General features: G+C 47.3%; 1 protein-coding gene across 5 annotated transcripts in view; it reads right to left on the bottom strand.

Annotated features, from left to right (window-relative positions):
• Window positions 1-19870, bottom strand: part of TRAF3IP2 (TRAF3 interacting protein 2) — a 98147-nt gene that overhangs the window by 61177 nt on the left and 17100 nt on the right. For 4 of the 5 annotated variants that reach the window (XR_013830768.1, XM_079939299.1, XM_079939303.1 and 1 more), the window contains exon 1: window positions 1324-2107. The exons of the other annotated variant lie outside the window; for it this stretch is intronic. The gene's annotated coding sequence lies outside the window, so the exon portion shown is untranslated. Of the gene's footprint in view, window positions 1-1323; window positions 2108-19870 lie in introns of those variants that run through there. 5 annotated transcript variants of the gene reach the window in all.

Below are 19870 nucleotides of genomic sequence, written 5' to 3' on the forward strand. Positions count from 1 at the left end.
GGGCAAGTGCACGGACTGGTTCTTCCTGGGTAACCCAAATGGGACATAAATTAATTCAAGAAACCCCCTGCTTTCTCCTATTTAACTAGAGCCAAGAATAACACCTAAATTCCAGGCAGCCTCCTGCAGAGCCACGTGGCAGCCCAGCACACCACACCGCCGCTGCTCTCAGCCTCTTACCCAGGCTATGGTAAGTGAAACAAATCAGAGCAGCTTATATGGAAGAAACCCGAGTGCCTACAAGGTGCTTGATAGTATACTGAGTGCTAGAGGGTAGAGAAGGATTAAGAAAGGAGTCCTTTTACTCCAGGGACTAACTATCTCTTAGTAGCAAGAGGTGAGATGAATGTATTTGAGTAATCAGTAAACAAAACGCACTCTTCTAAGACCACCCATTATGGCTACCCCTCTGGGATTCCCATCACCCCAGCCTTATTTCGTTAGAATTTCGACATAATCTTGTTAGCTCACCACCCCACACACATTTTATTGATGAAGAAATCCAGGCCTAGGGAAACCAAAGTAAATTGCATAAGTCACAGAGCCAGCAAGGAGTGGAGTGAGAACTTGAAACCAAGTTTCTTGTCCTCTGCTTTTATTATTTATTTGGTCTCTTTTTTCCCCCGTTCATCAAAAAATATCCCCCTATGCTAAGAAATCATCTTGAACTTGAAAGTCATAGGACGTTCGATTAGCTTCTAAGATCAAATAATAGCACTTCTGCCCTGCTTTTCCCTAAAGGCTCAGGCCTACTGTCCGTGCCAGCAGATGTCTGGGCCATTTGGGAGGGTGGAGGGCTGTGGGAGAGGAGCTGACAGGGCGCCACAGCCAGCACAGAGCGGAGATGAACTTCCTGGCCCAAGAACGTGGTGTTGATTTTTCTTCCCCCGAGTGAAAAAGGGATCAAGAGAACTTGGGAGTTCTCCCTCCAACGCTGCCACTGACGTGTCTGAGGCTGGAAGCCAATTCCTTAATCTGTGCCATCCCCGGCTCCCTCCCTGGAGAATGGGGCTTGTCTTCTTAATCTAAACTTGTGGGGACACTAAGTACTCAAACACAGGCGTGTGTGTGTGTCTCCACTCCTCAAAGAGTTAATCTTCGCTCGCCCGTCTGAAATACTAAACCACCAGCATTTTCTCACAGCAGAAACGTAGCTGTCATTTTCCCAGCCCAAGCTGGTCTCTCTGTACACAAACAAACGAAAGGTGGGGAGAGCCGGGTGGAGGAAAGTAAGGCAGCACATTTCAGTAAAGGAGAAAACTGTTTTGGGAAACAGGTCAAAAAGAAGTAAGGCGCGGCAGGTGACAACTCTGAACAACTTACCTTAGAGCCACCACGGACAAACAGACCGGGCCACGGGGTGATCGCGCTCTCTCCTTCTTGGGTCACTCCACCTTGGGTCGCTCCGGGCCTCCCTCCACCCTCTCCCGGCCCAGGTAAAGCCGGAACAGGCTCCGAAGCAGGAAGTGGAAGTTGTATGCAAATTTCTACCGAGGCTAGGAAGGCTTGGCTCAAAAATCTCCCTGTGGGCAGTGAATCAACAGCCGCTGAGAAGTCACTTTATTTCTTAAAACAGAAACCTCCTTCATTCACTAGAAAAGGCCACTGGCCAATTAGGCTGCATTTTTCTTTTTTAACCACCCAGCTAAGTAACTGCCGAGGAATGTTCCCACTGCCCTGGACCTCAGCGTTGTCGTTGTCCTGGTACCCTGGCCTGAGACGGTGCCTGGGGAGGGGATTGAACTTGGGTGTTAAGATCGGTTATTCATTAGCAGCTCCAGAGGAGGAAACTGGGGGCAGATCGTGGGGAGGAGTATGAAGCAGAAACTTCGTACTGTCTCTAACTGCATTTGCTGCTCTTAATCACAAAGGGAGGACTCACTGTCCATCCCCCTACACACACAAACGTGCACACACACACGCACACACGCCCCCGCACACACCCTGCCCCATCCACACGCATGGAAAAGTGACTAGTTTTGAGAACCACCCCCCGCCCCTGACACACACACACAGCCCTCCTCTGGCTGCATTTTTCACGTACTCAAGTTTATTTCCTTGCCTTTCCTTCTCCTTGCTTAATCAGTGCCTACAGAGTTTATTGCCAAAGGAGATGCTAGAAACAGGATGACCAGGATGGCAGACTGTAATGGGAGCTGTGTTGGCCGCAGCTCTGGAGTCAGAGGGACCTGGGTGTGAACTCAGTTACCCACTGGCCAGCTGGGTGCTGGGCAGGCGCACTGTGTTCCTGGACGCTCTGCCTGCCTGCTGAGTCCCAAGGGTCAGCCCACTCGGCTGGCCACCCCTCTACCCTCGAGCAGGGGACGGGCCCCAGAGAGCCCCTATCCAGACCACCAGGTTTTGTTCAAGTGAGCCATGTGGAGCAGGTTGCTCTATGTTCTGCAAGCAGAGGGAATGCTGCTTGTTTTTAAAACGACATATACAGGGTGTATACATTTTGGTGTATCCTTACAGTGGAATACTACACAGCTGTTAAAAACCATAAATATTTATTTATGTATATATTTATTTCCACATACAAGGAAAAGTGGCTCTGAGATATTATTCACTGAGAAACATAATCTCATTTTTGCCGATAGATATAACAAATACATGTGTGTGTGTGTGTGTATATATATATATATATTTATTTATGTTTATTCACCATTGGTTCCAACACCTATCACTCTGCCCAGAACATAGTTGGCAAGTACTACATATCTGCTAAACAACCAAAAATGACAGAAATGTCTGGAAGAATGCATACCAGACTGTTAAGTGGTGATCACCTCTGGGGAAAAGGATTGAGGGGAATGGGTCAGAACAGAGGGCTTTTATCCTATTTATAGTATTGATATAAAATATGTATACTGTACATATGTGTATGTATAGTATACATATGTTGGATTCCTTTTCCAACAAGTGTGTAGTACTTCATTCATTTAAAAAAAGATTTAAAAATTGTACTTATTATCTTGGCCTTGAGCTTTCTGCCTCAAAATTATTATTATAATAATCTTTTTTTAGTTTGGGGAAAATAGCATTTTTTTGCATGTGGAGCAGTTGGTACCAGGATACTTTGAAAAAGCTATCAGTATTAGGAGATGAGAATAGAAAAGACAAGAAGAATGACAAGAGGAGGAAAAAAGAGGGAGATCAAAGAAAGGGCAGGGTGAAGATACTTTTCATTTCTCTTAAATGCCCTTAAATGGATTGGGAAAAGCCTGAAAGATGCTTCTGTCAAGTACTGCCTTTGGAATACAACCCATCAGGAAGAACAAGAGGAATCTTTTTTTCCAATTCTCCCACCAACTGTTTCCCCAGATGTGAGCCTAAGGGCTCTGTGGGGAGATACCAAGCGTTGCAGTGCTGCTTTTAATTGCTGGTAGCTGGGCCTTCCTTCCATCTCAGTTTACCCCGAGCAGAAAGGCAGCACTTGGGGGAAGGAGTTAATGGTTCCTACCTAGGAGCCCTTGCTGGGGCCCCACTGAAAAGCGGCCTGAGGATGTAAACTGTTTAGAGAGGGTGTCCTGAACACAAGAAACTTCCATCTGAACATGCCTGAGGCAGTTACAGTGAAATATGGATGACAGGGAAAGTGTCAGAGAGCCTAGGAAATGAACACCTCCGGTCCCCAGCAGTACCCCCTGGTGTTCTCAGGCTAATACACACACCCTTTTAGCTGGTATCACAGGAGACGAACGCTTATTTAAAAAAATATTTCTTATTTATTTATTTATTCATTTATTTTGGTTGCACCGGGTCTTAGTCATGGCCCGCGGGATCTTCAGTTGCGGTGTGCGTGCAGGATCTAGTTCCCCGACCAGGGATCGAACCCTGGCCCCCTGCATTGGGAGCATGCAGTCTCACCCCCTGGACCACCAGGGAAGTCCCAGGAGAGGAACTCTTCACTGAGGACCTACCATATACTACTTGCTAGTGCATTTAATCCTGCAAACAGTCCTGTGAGATGCACTTACTACTGTCATTCCCACTTTACCTTTGAAGAGTCTGAGGCTCAAGACTTAGAGTAACCTCTCCAGGGTCAGCCAGATAGTCTGTGGAGAAGGATTCCTGAACTGTCTCATTTCTAGGTGGGGATGTTTCCTCCCGTTCCTTTGTTGCCCTGCTGTAGTCTGTCCTTCCTTATGTGCTTGGATGGAGCCCACATAACTTGTTTTCTTTGCACAATTCTTGACAACAGCGCTTAATGTGGGTGGGGAAGGTGTAGGCAATAAAAGGGTGGGGCTGAGACTGTGCCGGTTCCCAGATGGGGAAGGCTGCTGTGTGCATAATAGAGCAGTCAAGAGCTGGGCCAGCCCTCTCCCTCTAGTTAAAAGTCTAGGAGGGGAGGATTTGTGCTTGCCAGATTCTAGAGTGGCTCAGTATTCTTGCAAAAGGCATAATTCCATAAAGGTCAGCTTTCCCCACCTCTGTAAACAAAACCGTTTGGACCTAATGCTCAGAACTTGTCATTCTACAGCTTTAATAGATGGAAAGAAAGGAAAAAAGAAAAAAGGAAAAGATTCATTCCTTGGACAAGCCTTGAGTTTCCATTTTTAAATGCTATGATTCTAAGTGCTGAAATGGCAGAGTGAAACTATGACACACCACGAGGAAGAGAAGAAAACTCCTGTCCTGCATTTTCCGGAGGATGGTCCTCACCCAAAGGGTCCCTGGTGTTGGCTAACTCTCCCCATAACTCAGTTCTGGCGTCACTGCTGGAACCTAGGCAGGAAGAGAAGAAACGCCCAGGCTCCCAGTGTCTGGTCCTGCCCTTCTGGCTAACTCCAGTCCCACAGCCTTTAGTGAGCCCTGCCTTATTCCAGACGTGCACTGGGTGCTAGGCACGCAAATTGTAAGATTCTCAACATGTTCTTGTGTCTCTTTCAGAAGCAAAAACTGGGGAGATACAGGCGGTTCGAAATAAACTAGCCACTAGACAAAGCCGTAGAGCCACTGGTTACTTCTCCACTGCTTTGGTGGGCTGCTTCTAGTCCAGAGGGTCAGCCAGACACAGGCAGAAGCCAGAACCCATCACCACCCTTCTCACCGCCCCTCCCCCCGACCCGCTGAGCCCCGGGATGCTGCCCCACCGTCCAGGTGGCCCTCCTTCTAGGCGAGTTGCCCGCTAGAACTGGTTCCTGTTCTGTCAGCTGACTCAGTCAGGACCTCACAAATCTAGCAAAGGGGTCCTGGAAACACAAACTCTCACGTGGAAAGGATTACCTCTCAATCCTTTTCTTTTCAAGAGGTTCCTTGAGCCCCGTACAGATTTATTCATCTCCTTCCCCTACAAAGGGTATATTGGGAACAGCAGCTTCTGTCAAGCTACAAAAGCTCTGTCACTCCATTACCCCAGGGCGATGGCGTCTATTCACCTTACATTTGCATACTTAAAGGGGAACACTTTAAAGTTCTGGAAAGGCCAAAGATTATCTGCTCCAAGGTGACTTTCCTCAGAGTGGTCAACTGGACCCAAAGGTGTTGGCAGCATCTCTTGCTACAAAGGGATTAGATCCTAACAGACTGAGCTCCCCATTACCACCAGTACAATAATAACAGCTAACCTCAGCGCTTAAGTGTTCTAAGAACTTCGTGTGCATTTATTTACGCACTTAACTGTTCACAGTACCCCTGTGAGATAGGTACCAGAAGATTAGCTACCATTTATTATCTACTGTATGTCAGGTGATTTTCATTATCTGTATAATGGAGTGGAAAATTTTATTCACCAGAATTCCAGACAGCTGCTTTCCAAGAGGGAAAAGCACATTGAGACCAGATTCTACTTCCTGTGGAGGCTGTACACAGCAGGGCAAGTCAGATGAGAGAGGAACATTTGGAAAGCGATGATGAGAAAGTAGCACGAGCCCCACAGAGGAGGTGGAGGAGACACAGTGTAGTAGTGAGAGAGCAGGAGGGATCCTCTGCCCTTCAAGAAAGTCTGTGATAAATAATCCCATGTTATTCTCCAAGTCTTCTCTGTACTCATTTGTTTGACTTTTGGACATGTATATGGGCAGCTTTATTCAGGTTATATTTAAAAATTAGGATGGTTAGGGCAGAAGAACTAAATAAACATTTCTCCAAAGGAGACATACAGATGGCCAACAGGCACATGAAAAGATGCTCAAATCGCTAATTATTAGAAAAATGCAAATCAAAACTACAATGAGGTGTCACCTCACATGGGTCTGAATGGCCATCCTTAAAAAGTCTATAAATAGGCTTACCTGGTGGCGCAGTGGTTGAGAGTCCGCCTGCCGATGCAGGGGACACGGGTTCGTGCCCCGGTCCGAGAAGATTCCACATGCCGCGGAGCGGCTGGGCCCATGAGCCATGGCCGCTGAGCCTGCGCGTCCAGAGCCTGTGCTCCTCAACGGGAGAGGCCACAACAGTAAGAGGCCCGCGTCCCGCAAAAAAAAAAAAAAAAAAAAAAGTCTTTAAATAATAAATGCTGGAGAGGGTGTGGAGAAAAGGGAACCCTCCTACACTGTTGGTGGGAATGTAAATTGGTACAGTCACTATGGAGAACAGTATGGAGGTTCCTTAAAAAAACTAAAAATAGGGACTTCCCTGGTGGTGCAGTGGTTAAGGATCCGCCTGCCAATGCAGGGGACACAGGTTCAAGCCCTAGTTCACGAAGATCCCACATGCTGCAGAGCAACTAAGCCCATGCGCCACAACTACTGAGCCTGTGCTCTAAAGCCTGTGAGCCACAACTACTGAGCCCACGAGCCACAACTACTGAAGCCCATGCACCTAGAGCCCATGCTCCGCAACAAGAGAAGCCACCGCAATGAGAAGCCCACGCACCACAACGAAGAGTAGCCCCCACTCACTGCAACTAGAGAAGGCCCATGCACAGCAACAAAGACCCAATGTAGCCATAAATAAATAAATAAATAAATAAACAAAAACTAAAAGGAGAGTTACCATATGATCCAGCAATCTCACTCCTGGGCATATATCTGGAAAAGATGAAAACTAATTTGAAAAGATACATGCACCCCAATGTTCATAACAGCACTTGTAAGCATAACAGTGTAAGCATAACAGTGCTTACAATAGCCAAGACATGGAAGCAAGCTAAGTGTCCATTAACAGATGAATGGATAAAGAAGATGTGGTACATATATACAATGGAATATTACTCAGCCATAAAAAAGAATAAACTAATGCCATTTGCAACAACATGGATGGACCTAGAGATTATCATACTAAGTGAATAAGTCAAAGACAAATATCATGTGACATCACTTATATGTGGAATCTAAAATATGATACAGAAGAACTTATTTACAAAACAGAAACAGACTCATGGACATCAAGACAAGACTTATGGTTACTGAAGGGGAAGGGTGGGGAGGGATAAACTGGGAGTATGGGATTAACGGATGCACACTACCATATATAAAATAAATAAACAACAAGGACTTACTGTATAGCACAGGGAACTATACTGAATATCTTGTAATAAACTATAATGGAAAAGAATAGAAAAAAAGAATATATGTATACATATACATGCATAACCAAATCACTTTGCTGTATACCTGAAACACAATATTGAAAATCAACTATACTTCAATTAAAACAAATTAGGATAGTTACTATTAAAAATGAGAAAATAACAAGTGTCAGGGAGAATGTGGAGAAACTGGAATCCACGTGCACCATTGGTGGAATGTGAAGTGGTGCAGCCTGTGTGAAAAATAGTGTGGCGATTTCTCAAAAAATTAAAAATAGAATTACCATAGGACCCAATAATTCCATTTCTGGGTATATACCCAGAAGAACTGAGGGTCTCAAAGAAACCCTCAAGAAAAGAGAGTCTTGAAGAGAAATCTGTACACCATGTTCATAGTAGCATTATACACGACAGCCAAGGTAGGAGGCAACCCACGTGTCCATCGATGGATGGATGGATAAACAAAATGTGGTATACACATACAATGGAATATTAATCAGCCTTATAAAAGGAAGGAAATTCTGACATGTACTATGACAGGGATGAACCTGGAGGACATTATTCTAAGTGAAATAAGTCAGTCATAAAAGGACAAGTACTGTATGATTCCACTTAGCTGAGGCACCTAGAGCAGTCAAATTCATAGAGACAAAGTAGAATGGTGGCTATCAAAGACTGAGAAGAGGCAGGAACGCAGAATTATTGCTTAATGGGTATAGAGTTTCAGTTTTGCAAGATCAAAAGAGTTCTGGAAATAAATAGTGGTGCTGGTTACACAACAATGTGAATCTACTTAATGCCACTGAAGTGTACACTTAAAAGTGGTTAGGATGGTAAATTTTATGTTATGTTATTTCATCACAATTAAAATAAAATAGTCCCCAAAGCAGGCCTGCATGGTGGGTTTTATTTCCCTCATTTTACAGGTGAGGAAATTGAGGTGCACAGAAGTCAGGCAGCTTGTTAGGGCTGCACAGCTGGGTTTCAGACCAGAGCTGACTCCCTAAGAAAGCCACGCCTCTCCCCTGCACCGGGCTGCCCAGTACCCACCGGGGGCTCAAGGTGGGTGCGGACATATGCTGAGGCCACACAGATTCACCTCCTTCCTGGGCCCTTTACCCTCTCTAGACTGTCCTTTCTCCAGCACCAGTTTTTCTGGTATCCTTATTCTCTCTTCTGCCTTTCCCTCATCTAAAGGTCCTCTCAGGAAAAATCCTGATCCCTCATTTATACCTCAGCTACACGGTGTGAATTTAAATCACTGTGCTACCTGTCTGAGGGGCGCTTGCGTTTTAAGCTTCATCACGCTCTGTGAAATGAAACGCTTTGTTCCATGTTCAAGGAATTTCAGGCATCAGGGAGCAAGCAGGAAGGAACTGGAGGGTGCTGGTGGCAGGTAGGACAACTATAACCCAGAGAAATGCATTAAATGGGGGGAATTTGGGTACAAAGTTAGAAGGCAGATATATTTTATGGACAGACTGATCTTTCAAGGCTCCACAAAGACGTGAAGTATGGGTGCGAGGGAGGTAGGTGGACAGTTCTCGTTAAGCTTTCCCCACTGAGCAAACTGGGCTGCCTGACCTCCAGACTCCAAACTTTTGTTTGTTGTCAGAATCTAGAGGGTTGATTTCCTCAGGGTGTTGTTTCCCTGACAGTTGTCAATGCCTCTTCTCTTCCTGTTACATCGTGAAATTCCAGTCTAAAGCAGCTGGCTGCAGTAGCTGGAGATTTCTGCCCAAAGAGCTGAGCAATCATTCCTTTAGTGTCAAGAATGCATCTCATCTGCTCACTGATGTAGCGTGTTGCGTAGAACCCAAGGTAACTCATGTGGACACAAATGCTTGTCTTCTGGGCACTCACAACCTAAGACTGAGCCTTCCCGGGGGTGGGGAAGACACTACACCAACAGCATCCGGGTTGAGAGCCTGGGCTGCAAGTCTGGCTGCTGGACTAGTCTCTCGACCACCTCCTGCCAGCCATGTGACCTTAGGGAAGTTCTTAACCTCTCTGTACCTCGGATTCTTCATCTGGATAATGGGAGACATAAGGTCTCTCTTTCATTGGTGATCAAGGCTCCCAATGCACTGATTCTGGCTGTTGCTTTTGTGTAAAGAAGACAACTCCTTTCCTCCAGGGGCATGAGACCTCTGCCCCAGCACAGGGCTTGGTGGGTGGGGGACCAGGGCTGATTTTGCCTTCTCAGCCGGGCACCAACTGCATAACTGCGTACCGCAGCCCCGAGATTGTTATGGAAGATTAGATAAAATGACCTCTGAGCAGTGTCTGGCATTGCGCTCGATAAATATTAGCTAGTATTATAATAATAACTATCAAATAAATGCATAATTCAATTAGTATACCAAGAGTCAGTTATCGGTCAATACTGTAAAGGAACAAAACTCAACAAAATAGTAGATGATATTAAAATATTCGTATGCAGCAATAAGACATTCTTATGCTAACAATTAAATAAGGGTGTGTTGTATGTTAGAGAATTTACTGCAAATCAGAGAATCCAAACACATGTGAGGATCCAGCTGAGCAAAAACCAAAGGCCTGGGCTTCCCCGGTGGTGCAGTGGTTGAGGGTCCGCCTGCCGATGCAGGGGACACGGGTTCATGCCCCGGTCCGGGAGGATCCCACATGCTGCGGAGCGGCTGGGCCCGTGAGCCATGGCCGCTGAGCCTGCGCGTCCGGAGCCTGTGCTCCACAACGGGAGAGCCTGCAACAGTGAGAGGCCCGCGTACCGCAAAAAACAAAAACAAAAACAAAAAACCCAAAGGCCCAACCACGTACCTCTTGAGGGCTTTTGCTTGCTCTGCTCTGCATTCTGTTCTGGGAACAGAGTGACCACCTTACCTCTCAGGCCACCTGAAAGCTTAGGTATTACAAGCAGACTTGTCTTCACTGGCTCAGCTTGTTGCCTTGATGCTCACACCTTCCTGGCAGGAGAAAAATTATGTATTCTTTTCATTTAAAAGATCTTCCCTTTCAGCTTTGCCTGGCTGGCAGATTGCATAAACAGGGATAGCGGTGGTTCTACCTGTAAGAAAGATGCTCTTAGAACTTCATCTTAAAAACAATAGGCCGGTAAATTTTACTTGTGTGTGTGTGTGTGTGTGTGTGTGTGTGTGTGTGTGTGTGTGTCACAGAGAGAGAGAGAGAGAGAGAGAGACAGAGACAGAGACAGAGAGAGAGAGAGAGTTTTAACTTTTAGATTACACCAAAACCCCCAAAACTCCACAACCCTTTTTTTTTTGGCCACGCTATGCCGTGGCATGCAGGATCTTAGTTCCCTGATCAGGGATCGAACCCACATCCCCTGCAGTGGAGGCACAGGGTCTTAACCACTGGACTGCCAGGCAAGTCCCTCCACAACCTTTTTTTTCTATAGCTATTCTACCTCTCCTAGTGAGCTCCCATTTCACTAAATTGTGGGGAAAGGACCATATGCTTGCCAGTGAGAGTAATTCAGTCTCCTTCAGTTCTGTCTCTCCTTGGTAATTATTGAACATCTGGCATTTCTCCCTCTTTCTCTTCGGCACAGGGTCTAGACGTAGAGGAGAGCCTGTGGGTCTTCTCATTAGTGAGGGCAGAGCCTCAGGTCCCTGTTGGGCTTTTCTGTTCTCTGTGGAAATAGTCTTTTCCCACTGGGCACCTTGCTCTTATCTGAAGATGGTGACGATGTGAGCACCTTCTAAGTGCTCACCTCGGCGCTCCTGGAGGGTAAGCTGACTTGCTCTTCACCTTCCCCAGGACACTCTCAGGGAACTGGACCAAGCTTGGTGCAGCTCAACCCAGTTTGGGTTGTTGATGTCTGAGCGGAGGCTCAGAGTGAACCCCGGCATTCACTCTCTTCTGCCATAGTAGCAGAATCTTTTTTTTTTTTTTTTTTTTGCAGTACGCGGGCCTCTCACTGTTATGGCCTCTCCCGTTGCGGAGCACAAGCTCCGGACGCGCAGGCTCAGCGGCCATGGCTCACGGGCCCAGCCGCTCCGCGGCATGTGGGATCTTCCCGGACTGGGGCACGAACCCGTGTCCCCTGCATCGGCAGGCGGACTCTCAACCACTGCGCCACCAGGGAAGCCCAGTAGTAGAATCTTTTGTTGGGCAAATGGCTCCCCAGAATAAAGACTCTGTTACCCAGCCTTCCTGTCAGTAGGGATGGCCATGCGGACTAGGTTCTGATCCAAGAGAAATGAGAAGTGTCGTATGCCCTTTGAGCAAAGGGGCATGTCTTCCTCTTCCTCCCCTTCTCATTGGCTACAGTGTGGATTTGGTGGTGGGGGTGAGCTGTTGGGGGACCATGTGGTGACAGCAACACCCCAAGGATGGGGGAGCAACAAGAGGAAAGGATCCTGGGTCCCTGATAACACCGGAACCTATATCCTAGGTATGTAATGTTGTACAAGACTCCTATTGGGCTTTGATTTGATTGTCTTACTGGAATTTTCACACTAAAATTGCATCTGAAACCATTTTCCCTCCAAAAGCTTTAGGTAGAGGATAGATTTTCCTTGAAGCTTATTAATCATCTTGAGAAGAGCTCAACCATAGAAAGGATTTGAGGACTAAGACAGGCCTTGGAACAGAATGGGATACTAAGCTCTTCCCCTCTTGGGGACTCCTGGATAGGGCCAGGCCCCAGGAGAGAGGGCACGTCCTCTGAAGGAAGGGAAGCTAGTCTAAGAGAGGAAGCTGCTGGCTGGGACTCCCTGAAGATGGCCTAGTTCTGGGTTGGAAACATACAAGCAAAGAAGAGCCTGCCTGACAGTCATTGAGGCTGACAAGGAAGCTGAGGCCATGAGACCCTCACAACGCACGGGCCAACCTCCCTCTCTCGTATGCGTGCGCGCGCACACACACACACACACACACACACACGGTAGAAATGGCAGCCTTCTGGGGAGCTTTCAGGTCCTTTGAGAGGCTGGGTTTCCAGCAATTTGTGGGGCTCAAGTCCTCACCCTTTGACTATTTTAAAGGAAGTGTTACTCGGCATTTGGGTGAGAGGGAGAAGGCTGGTGCTAACAACCTGGGAAGGAGGTGATGTTTGTCTTTGACCTTTTTTCATTAATCGTTTCCCTTCATCGGTTCTGGGTGCCCTTCTTTCAGGGCATCACCTTCCCGGGAGACTCCTCTCGCAGAGGCTGCAGCCTGTTCTGTCTCACCTCCTCACTGGCTGCCCCCTCTGGGCCTCCCAGCGTGACTGCCACCTGGCCCTCTGCCCTCCTTGACCCCTTCCTGCCCCGGATCTGCCCCAACTCTCTGCCTTCCGAGGGCACACTAGCTTCCGATACACTCCCCAAGGTAGAAACAGAGTAGGAAATGGAAGCTTAAGCCACTTCCCCAAGGCCACAGGCTAGTCCGTGGTGGAGCTGGGAATTTAACCCTTGCAATCCAACTCCAGGCTCTGGACTCTTTGTCCTAAGTCCTCCAGACTTTAGAAATCATCCTTCCTTTAACAAATAAACGAAATGCCTTAAGTCCATCTCCTGCATCCTGTGGGAAGTCCAGTACCTCCCCAACATTTCCAAGGGCTCCTGGGGAGTGGATGGTGAGTCATATCCTCCTGGGGATTCCCACTTAAATTCCTGATCCTTCGAGTCCTCTTGCCTCCCACGTGTGGGGTCCTCTCTCTCCTTCCCTCACCCAGTGCAGGAGCACTGTCTCCCCACCGATTCCCCAAAGCACACCTAAGCCCAAAGCAGCATGTTAAGCGTGTTCTTAGGGATCGGGGATGCGTGGTGATAACAGAAGGCCACCGTGCCATAGCAGAGCTCAGGAAAGAGCTGCAAACTCAAAATGGGGCATGCCTATTCGGCAGGCCCACTCCTACATTGACAGGGATGGGGCAAGAAAGCACTGGAGGCCCAACTCTCACCCTCTCTCCCATGCCCTTCCTAACACCAGCTACATCCTGCACACGAGGGACCTCAGCTGTGAACACTGTGGCCCATGTTTAAACTCTGAACCACCCCCTTTGGGAAGAGGCCTGCATAGCATCAGGGTACTCCAAGGTCCTGAAGGACGGGGAGAGACTCGGTGTAGACACACCCCACTGGCCCCATGCAGTGGTGTGCCGGTTAGCACAGGTTCTTGAGAGTCAAATCATTGCTTCCTGGACTTCCCTGGTGGCGCAGTGCTTAAGAATCAGCCTGCCAATGCAGGGGACACGGGTTCGAGCCCTGGTCTGGAAAGATCCCACACGTCGCGGAGCAGCTACGCCCGTGTGCCACAACTACTGAGCCGGCGCACCACAACTGCTGAAGCCCGCACGCCTAGAGCCCATGCTCCACGACAAGAGAAGCCACCGCAATGAGAAGCCCGCGCACCGCAAGGAAGAGTAGCCCCCGCTCGCCGCAACTAGAGAAAGCCCACATGCAGCAACAAAGACCCAATGCAGCCAAAAACAAATAAGTAAATTTATTTTTTAAAAAAATCGCTTCCTAACTCCACTTTCAGGGCGTTGCACTGGTAGCTTGAAATCAGCTGTGCTGTGGGGGGAGTGGAAACTGGCAAACATTTCAATCTACAAATCAACCTTTTTTTTTTTCCGGATAGCCTGTTTATCAGTGCACCCCTGGCCCATGGACACCTCCCACCACACACAGGGGCACAGCCAGAAGAAGCCCAGATGTGAGCCCTCTAAGGCAGTGGCTCTCAGATTTTGCTACATATTAGAATCACCTGAGAGTTCTGGTGGTGGGCTGTCAGTATTTTTTTAAGTTTCCTGGGCAATTCCAATGCACAGCCAAAGCTGCAGACCAATGCTCTAAAAACATCACTTATGAAAATTTAGTGTACATATAAATTGCCTGGGGAGCTTTGAAATGACAGATTCTGGTCCAGTAAAGTCTGGGTTGGGGCCTGGGATTCTGCATTTCTAAGGCGGTATCGCTATTCTGAGGACCCGCAGCTTTGCCTGTCATGGAGTTTCTCACTGGAGTTCCTTTTCTCCTTAAGCCCTGACCTTAGCCATTTTTGGAGCCTATTCTGATCCCTTTTACCCTGTTCTGGGTAATGGGGCACAAGTCTCCCTTGATGCCTGGGGGGAAGCCCCTAATTCCTACAACCTCGTTATGCAGACGACTTCGGTTCTCCTGCCAGGAGGCTCACCTTTCATAACCAAACAGGTGTTTTCCTAAACAATCAAGCCATTTTTCTTCTGCTTCCTCTCTTCCTCACCCCGTGCACCCACCCTCCATCTCTAGAATTCAGACATGCACCTACAGTGGTTTATTTTTTGTATCATTTGTTTTCCTTTCCTGTATTGGCAAAGCCTGAGACTCAGTGATAAAGGCTCTGATGCAGGTGTGAACAACCTGCACGGAGCAGACGGTGTGGGATGAGAACAAGGTAGGACGTGCAGAAGAGGGACCAGACTGAGGAGACGGGAGGGTAACCCCTTAGTCACATGGGCTCTAATCCCCAGACCTTCAGCTAAGAGAAACACAGGACTCGTTTCAGAACTAAAATGATAGTGAATCTTTTAGTTTGCTGTGTAAAAGTGTAACTAGAGATGAATGAAAAGACACCTCAGTCTTCCTACAGAGTGTGGGTCTATTTCATGATAACAAGTCTTTCGTTGCTTACAGTATTGATGAAAGAAACCTCCCTTGTGTTTCTACAGATGAATCTCTGGACAGAGGTGACCCAATCTGATCATCAAAGTCAGGGTTCTGATACCCACGGTGGCCTTACTGAGGCGACAGAACGGTATGAGGTCCTGTCTCCGTGTGAGGCGTCTCCGTCTGAGCAAGTTCACATTCCCAGGCCAGTCCCTGCTCTGCATCGCCCCGGAGTGACTCGTTCGGGGAATGTTCCTCATGGTAGTGGGAAGTTAGATCTAAACTAAGCTGCCCCGGTGTCACCCAGCTCCCTGAAAGCCACAGAGTTGTTTCACAGGCTGTGCATTTTGCCGAAACTTGGCTCCAAGAGGGCGAGTCTCTGTTTCTGGCCTGCTAGAACATTCACTAATATTCTGCCCACGTATGATGCTGGAGCTTCACCTCCAGTGGCTCTGGTCCTTCTGCTCCAAGGCATGGTATTCTCGGGATAACCTGGAAAGCCCCAAGTCTTCCCTTTGTCTGCAATTGTCTTTTCCTTTAATTTCTACTCCAAGTGGCTGCAGTCCCCGCCTCATTTCCCGTAGGATTTCTGACGTGCCCCACACTTAGTTCCTGCTTCCACTCAGCATGGGTGCAGCCCATCTCCCCCAACTTTGGAGAGTCCCTCTCCCACCTCTCTGTCCCTCCCATTTGCTCGCAGGGCCTTGCACGTAAGAGATTTCAGCTGAAGGTTTAGGGACAATGGAGGGGAATTATAGCCCAGGGCAGACCAAGTAAGCAATTTCTCAATAAAATCAACTATGAGGCATTCTAGCGTCATTGGCAAAGATCTCCTTGGTCATCTTTCACCTTAGGACCCCGGACCCTGGTGGTGCAGAGCTTGGCCCCCTCTCTACAGAGACTTCTCTCCGTTCTTTCAGGGTCTTAGACCCCTGGCTCAGCACCACCCAGGGAAGACAATATTCTTGCAACTTTATCAGGCCAATACCATCTAGTTCCTTTGTCTGGGTGGTAACCTTTCTCCTGATCACTGAAAGGGATCTCACCTTTCACAGCCAACCATGTCCTATCAAGGTCATTCCATAAACAGCCATCTACTACGGAGATCAGTTCTATTCCCTAAACGACAAAAGAGATCATTATTAGGAAACAGTCTGGTGATTCCTCAAAAAGTTAAACATAGACTTACTATGTGATCCAGCAATTCTACATCAGGGTATATACCCAGAAGAACTGAAAGCAGGGACTTGAACAGATATTTGTTCACCCATGTTCACTGTAGCACTATTCATAGCGGTCAAAAGGTGAAAAGAGCCCAAATGTCCTCCATGGATGAATGGACACACAAAACGTGGTGCAGACATAAAACAGAATATTATTCAGCCTTAAACAGGAATGAAGTACGATACACGTTACAACACAAATGAACCTTGGAAACATTATGCTAAGTGAAATAAGCCAGACATAAAAGAACAAGTATTACATGATTCCACTTATATGAGATGCCTAGAGTACTCAAATGTATAGGGATAGAAAGTAGAACAGAGGTTACCAGGAGCTGGGAGAGGGGAGAATGAGGAGCTCCTGTTGAATGGGTGCAGAGTTTCTGTTTGGGATGATGAAAAAATTCTGGAAACTGGTAGTGGGGATGGTGGCAGAACACTGTGAATGTACTTAATGCTACCGAACTGGAAATGGTTAAAATGATAACTTTTATGTCATGTATATTTTACTACAATAAAAAAAAACCAAATTAGAAGCCTTGGCTCTTCCATCTTGCACAGCCTCAGGCCAGGCCTTTCTCATACAAGTCCCTGAGGAGCCCCCGAGGGGACAGGTGAGGGCTGAGGGCAAGGTGGGCAGGTCTTGCAGCACAGCTGTGCCTGTGAAGCAGGCGGGGCTGTATTGCAGATTCTGCTTCTCTTTAGGACTCAGCATCAACGCCTGGCTCACAGGTAAGCCTTCCCTCTGAAGATCCCAAATGCTTTGCTGTTCTCAGTTTTCACCTGTCTTTTGATTGGGTTGAAGCCAGCTCCCTCCCTGGGATTAATATTCACAACAAGCAGTGAGCGATTAATTTAACCAGTTGAAATTTATTGTGCACTCGCCTCAACTCCAAGCCAGCTTCTGCTGGGTGTTTATTTTTCATCGTTGATGCATTGCACATGACAGGCCCTAAGCATCTGAATTTAAAGCACACCGTTGTGCAGAATTCCTGCTGCCCCCCTTCCTCTTGCCCAAACCTCTGAAATCCACAGAGCTCTGAGTTCCACACCACGTCTCAGAGAAGGGAATTCTTGACTGCTGGCCTATGGGAACAGTTGTGAGCCTGGGGACAGTTTCAGATTTGGATTTCATGCCTGGCGCAGGGAGCTGGTGACTCATTTCATTTCAGGGGGCTTCAGTCAATAAATTCTGACTCTGACCTACCGGCACATCCTACTCCACCACCAGCTGTCACAAAAACAACCAGAGTCTGAGCCGGCCTCTCAGAGCATTCAGGAAACCCTCTCTGATGTGTCCATCCGCACCCGGGTTGCACAGGGCCGCCGGGCATTGTGTCGCTTCTCCAGCCCAACCCCTCTCCTCCCGCCTCACCCCACTGGCCACCCTGCAAAGTGTCTGTCTGGAGAGGACTCTACTGCTGGCACTGACAAGGCAGAACAAAGGCCTGCGTGCTTGCAGAGTTCCATTCGGAGTGCGCGACAATTTCAGAGCACAAATGGAAAAAGGAAAAAAAATGGTTTGAAATCTATCGCTGGCTTTTATTAAACCAGAACTTGCAGCTCTCAGCTGACAATCAGCCAGCAGCTAACACCCATGAGGACGGTTCTTTCTCGCAGCTTCTGGCTGGCTACTAGCTACCAGCAGCCTTCTGACCCCCTTTCCAGGGAAGTAACAGCTGGCAGCTGACAAAGGCGCTGGCAGAGTGGGCAACTTTCTCTTCTCTGGAAACAGATATAAGATTGGCAGGAAATAAGGCATTTAACATATGACGATTATAAGCATTTTTCACTTGCCTTTCTTTATTACGCTTTTGGATTCTGGCTCTGATGGCTGAAATGTATTATGTGCTAAGGAGCTTTGATGGCTTTTTTTTTTTTTTTTTCCAAAATAGAAGTCCCAGCTCTTTTCCCTGTCACTAACACCAAGCCAGATAAAGGTGCATTCCACCAGTGCTGTCTACTTAGCTGTCTTTCTTCTTTTTTAATTTTATTTATATTTTTATACAGGAGGTTCTTATTAGTCATCCATTTTATACACATCAGTGTATACATGTCAATCCTATTCTCCCAATTAGCTGTCTTTAAAACAACTGTCAATAAACAAAGATAATTGACTAATGGCCACGAGCATAAAGGAACTTAAATGTGATGCTCCTGACTGATTAAAACATGGCTTTGGCATATCTGAGCCTGTCAGGCAGGGCCTTCTGTGGTGTTTGTGGCAGTTGAGGAGAAGTGGAATTGGGAAATATGAGGTATAGATGGATTCATGAGTGGTGGGTTGGATAAAGATTAATTTAGCTTAATTTCTCTCTTCTATGCACCACCCAGCGCTCCATTTTTCTGTCAGAAAGGGCAGAGGTAGTACGTATACAGCAGGAGGCCCCAGCCGAGGAGACAGTTACTGCGAGAGGGGACACCCATCCTCAGGAGAGGGGAAGGACATGGTGGGAGGGTCTGACACTTCAGCCACTTTGGTTCTAGCTGCTTTGCCACTGTGTCTCTCTTCACAGGGCATAGCACTCTGGGGTTGTAACCAATACACTATTTGCAATATTGCTGGTTTTTTTTGTTTGTTTTTTTTTTTTTGCGGTACGCGGGCCTCTCACTGCTGCAGCCTCTCCCGTTGCGGAGCACAGGCTCGGGACGCGCAGGCTCAGCGGCCATGGCTCACAGGCCTAGACGCTCCGCAGCATGTGGGATCCTCCCGGACCGGGGCACGAACCCGTGTCCCCTGCAGTGGCAGGCGGACTCTCAACCACTGCGCCACCAGGGAAGCCCAATATTGCTGTTTTTACCCTGATAATAATACTACAATCTGCCATTGTAACAGTTGACCTATGTGGAAAATTTTAAAGTGTAGATGTTCAAGGTAATGTTTGTCCAAAGAGCACCGGATGGATGAGGACGAAAAGCCTGGGTTCTGAACGCAAGTGGCCAATAGGACAGAGAAATATCTAGAAGGTCAAAAGGACTAGACTAGATGGAAGAAATATGTTTCCATTACAGACTTAAATGATACATATATATATATGCATTTTAACTTGGCAAGCAGAGAATTTTCAGAGCACTGGATTCTGTTTCTTAAGTTGTTCCCTAAGAAAAAAATTGAGTCAACCTTGAGAGGAAGGCTTATTTTCCAAGACGGCAGACTGTGCACATGGGTGTCTGTCTGCTCCCTTCCTAGGACCCATTAGAATGACAATGAAGGAACATGAAAAAGATATAACCCACAACATGAAGAGAACTGAGGGGGCAGGAATCAGTGGATGGTGGGAGAAGGAAGGTAAAAGAGAGGACAGTTGATTTTCTAAATAAGCCGTCTGTACAATTTGTTTTTTAAATTGTGTAGATATGTTGCTTTTAAGTTTTTTTTTTTTTTTAAGTTGGATGGGAGCTTGGCTGTTGTCTTGTTTCTACTCCTGCTTTTAATCAAGACCACACGTACACCATCCTAAAGACACAAGCTGCCATCCTATTCTTAATACTCCCCAGAGAAAGGCAATGTCAGCCTCTCCTTAACTGAGCCATTTCATTGTCTGACAATCCTCATAGTTTTGATTCACGTTTTCCTTGCAGCCTGAAGGTGATAACGT

This window comes from Stenella coeruleoalba, assembly GCF_951394435.1.
Source record: "Stenella coeruleoalba genome assembly, chromosome: 12".
NCBI lineage: Eukaryota > Metazoa > Chordata > Mammalia > Artiodactyla > Delphinidae > Stenella > Stenella coeruleoalba.